The sequence below is a fragment of the Pagrus pagrus genome (genome assembly GCF_965226575.1).
Source record: "Pagrus pagrus genome assembly, chromosome: 9".
Lineage (NCBI taxonomy): Eukaryota > Metazoa > Chordata > Actinopteri > Spariformes > Sparidae > Pagrus > Pagrus pagrus.
Window position 1 is genome coordinate 23,657,554 of NC_140193.1, and position 8,284 is coordinate 23,665,837.

General features: G+C 41.1%; 1 protein-coding gene across 2 annotated transcripts in view; it reads right to left on the minus strand.

The window, feature by feature from the left end:
- Window positions 1-8,284, minus strand: part of fgf14 (fibroblast growth factor 14) — a 122,778-nt gene that overhangs the window by 111,640 nt on the left and 2,854 nt on the right. The gene's annotated exons all lie outside the window — the stretch shown is intronic.

Here is an 8,284-nt window from a genome sequence, read left to right on the forward strand (position 1 = left end):
ATTATCAGGTACATAAAGGGTGCATCCTCCATTGAAAGTGAGGTTACTGCTTCCTTTCTGATTTTAATGCTTCATAGCAAACCACTAATAATAACTATAGAAACATCATGAGGAGAGGCACTCCATTTTGTACAAAATCCCTTTAGTTCTGGAGGCATCACAGTGAAGATCCCTGTTCATCCCAAAAACACATTTTCTAGCCTACCATCCTCGGGTCGACAGGACACCGTTAGTCCTGAGCCCTGATGGTCAACCTATCACTCATGGCCACCGACCTTAAATGACTCAAACTGAATTTAGAAAGTTCATAAAACTGACAATTGAGAAAAAAATATATATTCCTCCAAAATGACAAGATCATGTCAGTACCTATCCATAAATGGCCAATTTAATCCCTCAGTGTCAAACATAAATCGAAACAGCTACAGAAACAAAGCTGCCATCAGAAACTGTGAAAAGGAAAAAGAGTCAATTTCTTTTGAGCTAAAATGGAGATTTTACAGTATGACTGCTTTGATTACGCTTTGTATGCATGTACAGCTTAAAAAAATACATATAAAACACCTCACAAAGCTGTCTAATCTTGCTAAATCAGCATCATTCACTGCAATCACAATGTAATTCTCATTCAGCCGCATGACTTTCCTCACAGCAACCTTGTACACCACAGGTAGCAAACTGTATCCATGACTCGAATCACAAAGCAATCAACTAATCGTCGCTCCTCACCCACATTCTACTTGTGGTTCCTTCGGAGGATATTTGTTTGGCCTTTAACAAGGTTGCTACAAATATGCCAGGTATTCAATGTGCTTCACAACACCTACTTACTGAGAGTGTTATTGTACAACAACATTTTGAACAAAACAGAAACGGTTACCAGGGCTACCACAGTTTATTCAAGAAGACAATATCATCACTAATGTCTTCATCCTACTAAGTGCTAGTTACAATAAAGGTAGCCTTTTTGCACTATTAGCTAGAAACACAAATCCATCATCTGTGCTTTGGCTCCATTTGGAAAGACCAACTGTTTTACAGTGTTATTATCTGATATGAAGTCAGTACTAATAACACTGACCCCTTGAGCTGACAGAAAATTGATCACACTAGTTGAGAAGACCAAACGGATCTGTACAAAAACAAGCTCTTATGTTTTATGTTTTGCTTTATGTGCTGAAGGTTAAAGCCTGCATTAATAGATTTTTTGAGACACTTGTGGCAAGCAGAAACGAGCTATGAACACAACAACACATTATCAACTTTTCACTTGTTAGACTTGCTTGCAAACATTAGCATTCATTTGCAGATGTGTTTCTGGTATCTTTACAAAGGGGGATGTTTGTCTAGATGCTCCACTGTGATCACCAGCTATTGCTAACTGTGTACGTCTGCTGTTTGGTGCTAAGCAGGTAGTCAGTTTTGTTTTAGTACTTTTTCATTGAAAACAGCTGCTTGTTGACCTAAAATTATGCTAATGAGAGCAGTGAGAATGAACCACAACAGTAAATGCGAAACAGAAAGACACAGAACTGAGAGGTCTTATACAGTTAGGCGATAATCATCTGTATGGTTGTTACTTGTTCACTACACAACACTTTCACATTCATAAAGTCCTTTCATTCATTGTTAATATAATAATATTGCTTATAACAGCTTTAAATGTCTTATTGATACATTTCTTATTTAGACAAATAATTTTCTAAAAATAATACATCTACATTAAAAATCATAAAAATTGCATTGTGCAGTATGCGCAGAGGATACTGCCCTAACGTTAGCTTCCATTAGCAACATTAAAGTTAGCTAGCTAGTGTTAGCAATGGTAACAATGCCTTCTAGCGTTAGCAACATTGACGTTGCTAGCTAGCGTTTAACAATTAACACACGCACTTTATGACCCTCGGCCTGCGCCATAGTTTTGGAAATCAGGAAGCGATGCAGCAGTAATGTTGTGGATGACAGGCAGGAACAAACCTCCTTGAGCAGAAGTGGATAAAGAAAATGCTCTTTTGAATGGCAGGTCAGCTTCAAAGCCCTGCAAGGTTTCTCTCGACAAGAACAAAGTTATTTACATTTACTGTCAATGTGAACTGAGTTACCACCAGAGTACATCCAGTCTCTAATACCATTTGCTGGCCAATACACAGCTGATGCAGAGAGCCCTCCTCCCCCTGCAAAAGGCAGACCTGATAGTTTGGACATTCTGGACAAAATTTGTCATTGTTTTGGATTGTTGCAATTATAATAACCATACATTTGCATTAAGCGAGCATATTTGTCCACTCCCATGTTGAGTATTAAAAACTGGAAAAATATCCCTTGAAGGGGCATTTAGAACAGATAAAAAGAGTTATCTATGGATAATCATGCGATTCATCACGATTAAATATTTTAATCGATTGACAGCCCTAATATATATATATAGAGAGAGAATGAGTCAGAGTCACCCTTAAAGGCAACCAGCCAGGACCGCATGTCCCATCATTCCTCTCATTGCTGCAAACAGGAGCATCTGGTAAGTACTCTGAGCAGCCTCAGAGATGCTTCATGTAAATTCAGATTTATTTTCTGCATACATTAATCCTTCCATTCTATAGCCTACTATACTCCGTTGGCATAATAAGCTGGCCAAAGGAGGAGATAGAGGCCACTGATATCAAGACAAGGAAACTCCTCACAATGCGTTGAGGGTTGCACCCCAGGTCCAGCATCCAGAGGTTGTACACTAAGCAGAAGGAAGGAGGCTGAGGACTAGTGAGTGTCAAAGCCACTATCCAGGATGAAACAACAAACATCCTTGAGTGCATCAGGAAGATGGCTCCAAGTGATGAACTGCTACATGGAAGTGAATACCTCAGGCAGCAGAAACTCTGTGAGGAGGAGGAAGATTAGGAGGAAACATCATGAAGGACAAACCCCTGCACGGTCTGTACCATTGACAGATTGAAGAAGTGGCTGGTATTGAGAAATCCTACCAGTGGCTGGAAAAAGCTGGACTGAAAGACAGCACAGAGACACTGATCATGGCAGCACAGGAACAGGCGCTCAGCACAAGATCGATTGAGGCCGGAGTCTACCACACCAGACAGGACCCCAGATGCAGGCTGTGTAAAGATGCCCCTGAGACAATCCAGCACATAACAGCAGGTTGTAAGATGCAGGCAGGCAGGGCTTACATGGACCGCTATAACTATGTGGCTGGCATAGTGTACAGGAACATCTCTGCCGAGTATGGGATGGAAGCCCGTTGGTCAAAATGGGAGACACCTCCAAAGGTGGTGGTGAATGACCAAACCAAGATCCTGTGGGACCAGATACAGGTCAACAAACTGGTGATGGGTAACCATCCGGGCATAGCTGTGGTGGACAAACATCAGAAGAAGGCAGCGGTGATAGATGTACCATTACCAAGCGACAGCAACCATTGCAAGAAGGAACACGAGAACCTCGAGAAATACCAAGGGCTGAAAGAAGAGCTGGAGAAGATGTGGAGCGTCAAGGCAACAGTGGTTCCCGTGGTAATAGGAGCACTTGGGGCTGTGAACCCGAAACTGGAAGAATGGCTCCAGCATACTCCAGGAACAACATCTGAGATCTCTGTCAAGAAGAGTGCAGCATAGGAACAGTTAAGATACTGCACAGAACCCTCAAGCGCCCAGGCCTCTGGTAGAGGACTTGAGCTTGGTTGAACACAAGATCGCCCACAGGGGTGAGTGGGGTTTACATACATATATATATATATGTGTGTGTATACACACACTGCATCAGTGCATTTTCATTTTTACATGCAAAACTACACTAATAAAGCTCCAACTAATTTAAAATGTTAAACATCAGTGTATCACACAAGCAAACAGATTATCCATCCCACAACTGAGAGAAATGATCCATTTCATGGTGTCTGCCCTTCAAGTGAACTCCCATCAGGCCTAACATTGAGGGAACAGAGAGCAGCAAAACCACCCACCTGCAGATCTAGTGGCCAGAGTCGCCCTTAAAGGCAACCAGCCAGGACCACATGTCCCATCATTCCTCTCATTGCTGCAAACAGGAGCATCTGGGAGCTTCCTGGGAGATGCTTCATGTAAATTCAGATTTATTTCCTGCAGACATTAATCCTCCCCTTCTATAGCCCACTTTCTCATCTCTGTCTCTCTTTTCCCATCACTCCCTTTGCAAACACTGTCTATACATTTGCCCTCTCATCTGAACTGATTTGTATGTAAACTTGATTGTCTCACAGAGGGAGGTAGAATGGCAGCCAGACATGAATCTCATCACCCCTTCAGGTCATATTTCTCAAGAGCAGGACAGACACAGCCCAAATTAATTCACTGTGGAAACTGATGATGCCACTGCCATTATCCCGCCCAAAAAGATGAGAGTGAGACAATGTTTCTTGTTGACCTGTGACATCTACAACGACTTCATCTCTCTTTCCAAATGATCCAAAAAGCTTGATGGAAATCACAGAATTTCTGAGAACAAACAGTTGTTGATAACAGCAAGATGCCAAATAAATTGGCTTTATAATAATTACACACTGTTATTCATTTTTTCTATATTCCACTGCATGTGAAAATGTGTGCACTCTTAGCTATTTTTAGAAATTAAGACTTAATCGGTGTGACACACATAGTTTGAAGAAGTACTGTTTTTGAAATCCCCCTCATTCATGTGTAATTTGCTAAACTTTTAACTGTGACGACTGTTTTGTTTTATCGTGGCTGTGATATGCCTGCAAAACCCATGTGTGTTAACAGCAAAGCTGCTGCAGTTAAGCCATTTACAAACTTACTGCAATGTTTTTGTATGAAACCTAGCAACATGCGACGGTGGTTGGAGGAGGATATTTTAAGCCAACCCTGCTGTTATTCTAATTGTAGGAGTTCTTGTTTGAATCTTACCCAACCCCTTTAATTACACTGCTGTCTCTTTGTTACCACAAACTAAACTAGCGTGGGTATGTTGCACAAATGAATCTTTTAACCATATAAATCCTGGCTCTTTTTAATTTCTCAAACAGGCATGATGTTGGGAAAAGCTGAATTTGAGATATATTGCTGTTGCTCTGAGGTGAGAATCAGATGGGGAAAAGACACCAGCAGCATAAACTGAGTTATTAAAATGCATATGTCATTTCAGGTTACACTATGGAAGTCTCAGTGCAGAGTAAAAAGAATATTTTACACAGAAAAATTCATGAATTTAATGCGAATGCAAACAGCATCGAGACACATAAACAGGCCCTTTAACAAGGGGTCATTCAGTACGCTGACGCAGTTGTTGGCAGTTATAAAAAGTACAAAAATGAAAATCCAGCCATTATCGACTCACATCCGTGCAGGATGTGGCTGTTAAAGGAAAAGTTACCCCAAAAATGAAAATTCAGTCATTATCTACTGATGAAATTTGGTAGTCCACAAAACATTTCTGGAGCTTCACTGCAAAACAGCATTGCAGCATTTTCCTAAACAACTGAAGAAGATGGGAACTTGTTTTAAAATGTAAAAAGTCTCTGGAAGCTCTGAGATTGAAAAATGATTCGAAAAGACTGTACAGAAAGTACAGATTTCGGCTTAAAAAATGGTATAAATGTCTTCAAAAGAACTGTATGGAACCATTTTATGCTTCTTTCAGTTTAAAAACAAGTCCCCATCTGCTTCACTTGTTTAGGAGAATGCTGCAATGCTGTTTTGCAGTGAAGCTCCAGAAATGTTTTGTGATCAGTAGATAATGACTGAATTTTCATTTTTGGGGTAACTTTTTCTTTAACAGCCTTGTCATGGATGATTCTATGTAAACTATAGTTTACAGCCATATGCCAGCAGACTGTGTCTTTAAGTGAAAATTGTTGCCATTGTCCAAACAAGTGCCTATTGTTTATATATGTTTATTCACTGGTTTATGATTTTAAAGTAACTATCAAAAAACATTTTCATTTTCTACATTTTTAGCACTGTTACAAGCCAATTATAGCATTCCAATAGTCAGTATGGTTGGCCGTGCCAGAGACTCAAGTAAATTACCCTGGGTCACAGCTTCATGAGTGTGAGGTCAAGCTAGAGCTTAAGGTGAAAGCTCCAGTATACCCATGGAGCAAACAAGAGCAATAGCATCACAGTGCTGGAGCTTCGGTTCGGCCTACTGGCTCTGTCACACACAATTGAGTTGAGTTTCACTTGATATGCTATGAACCATCCTCACGTGGATGCCTGGCTGTTCTGTGACCTGTACTGTCACTCTGCTGTCAATGACCCGCTGCTGTGAAGCCACCTACTGACTTCACACATCCACTGCAGTTCTGCTTTCAGGAACCTGGCCGTAAGTCTTCCACATTTGGAGCATTCAACGAAGCCACGAAGCCCAAGAAATGTCAGTGAGCACCCATCCGCTGTCTGCCTTTATTGCTTTTGGCAGTTCATGACATAACTTCTTCCTCTAGCGTTTACCAGCAAATGCCCTCATTAGTCCCCTGTCATTCATTGTAGCTATATGATCCACTCAATGACTCTCTAAAAAAGTTTAAGATGACAACTGTGGTAATTTGCACAATCGTAACTGCTACACAGGCTTCAGGGTGTGTCACCAATGCTTCCACTCAGCTAGTTCATTACTTAATTGACTTAATGAAGTATGGTCCCTCATGTACCCATGCTAGGACATGAGAGTGAACATTAAGGGTTGGAAAGCAATGCCAGTTGTACCAGAACACCAACCCCGAGGATAAGCTACCATAGATAAAACAATAATTTTGCTGGAAACTTGGTGACGCAGCTGACAGAACATTAACTGGTCAGGGACTATAAAAGCATAGTGAGACTAAAAGGTTCAAAGTGAACATGTTGTTTTTTCATGATGGCCACATGTACCTTCAGGAAGTGGCAGTTCTTTTCAGCGTTACAACTTTGACCCAGCTTGTTCATTTGCATCAAAATGCAACATCTCTTGGTGGTTTATCTCATCCAAAGCCTGGTGAGGCAGAACTGACAGCTTCTGGAGTGTGGATGACTCCAAAGGGAGGAGATGCTTTAAACCATGTAATGTCAATGCCATGCACTACCCATTAAGCTAAGCAGAAACACTGCATTCTTGCCATCTGGCATCCACATAAACCACGCGGCCTATTTCAAGAAAGGCTCCATACATACACATCTGGCTTATTCTTACACCAAAACAGCTGAAACCAATGCATTACCACTTAGTTTGAAAAATATAGAATCAATATTTACTTTCTGCGGATTGAGACGCAGATGGATTTCACAATGTAAGGGATGCAGTCAAACCTTGAATGTAATAAGAGGAAGAAAGATGAGTGGGCTAACAACTCTAAACAGAAATATCAAGAAGTGAAACATTATATTCCTAACATATCTACCACGTGCTTACCGACTATAAATATAAAAACACATAATCGCAGACTCCTGTTGACACTCTCCACACATGACCTCATACTAGATACACATACAAAATACCAAAAGATCTCCTCCTCACTTTACCTCTGACAGGTAAATGTTAACCCACAATAGGCGAAAAGCCATCTGTGCTATCTGCTGGAGCAGAAGGCGCCTAAACAATCAACACTCTTCCCTTACCTCCTCAGATGCACTGGTGATGATGCTACAGTAAGTAAGCCCAAGTTTACTTTTAGTTTTTTGTGTCTGGAACAAGATTGATTACAGTGTTAGACAGATGTTTCTGATGTTCTTATTGATACAGCTCGGTTCTCTCTGTGTTCTCTCTCAGTTATGTTGTGTTACTAAAAATACAGCCAAAGAGCTGGATCACTATATGTAGGCCTTTGCAGCTCAGGCCTAGTGATCACTAAACTGGAAACACCTGCCTCTGCTGACGACTCTACGACAAAGGTACTGTGTCTGAAACTAATCTGTTGAGTGATTTGTTTCATTCAATGAGTTAGCAGATTTGAGTCATAAGAAACACCACTGCACACCCCACTGACACAGTCTGCATCTTGGCCTACTTAATTTCCCAGTAAACTACAGGCTCGATCTGCTTCTTCAGCAGAAACCCTGACGACCGTGCCCACATTATCATTTTTTTTTTGATAATTCAATAGTGAGCCCCCACACGGTAAACGTGGGCTACTTTCACTTTGTAAGACACATGGCTTCAAATCTAAGACACCTGACAGTAAGTCTCAGCTTTGATCGATTGGCTGCAAGGTGTTGAGCACCAGTTAGGGAAGTGTCTTGCCGCAGCTCTTCCACTGAGCAGCAATCAGCCAGTTATCACCTCAGATACTGATGCTGAGCACCAG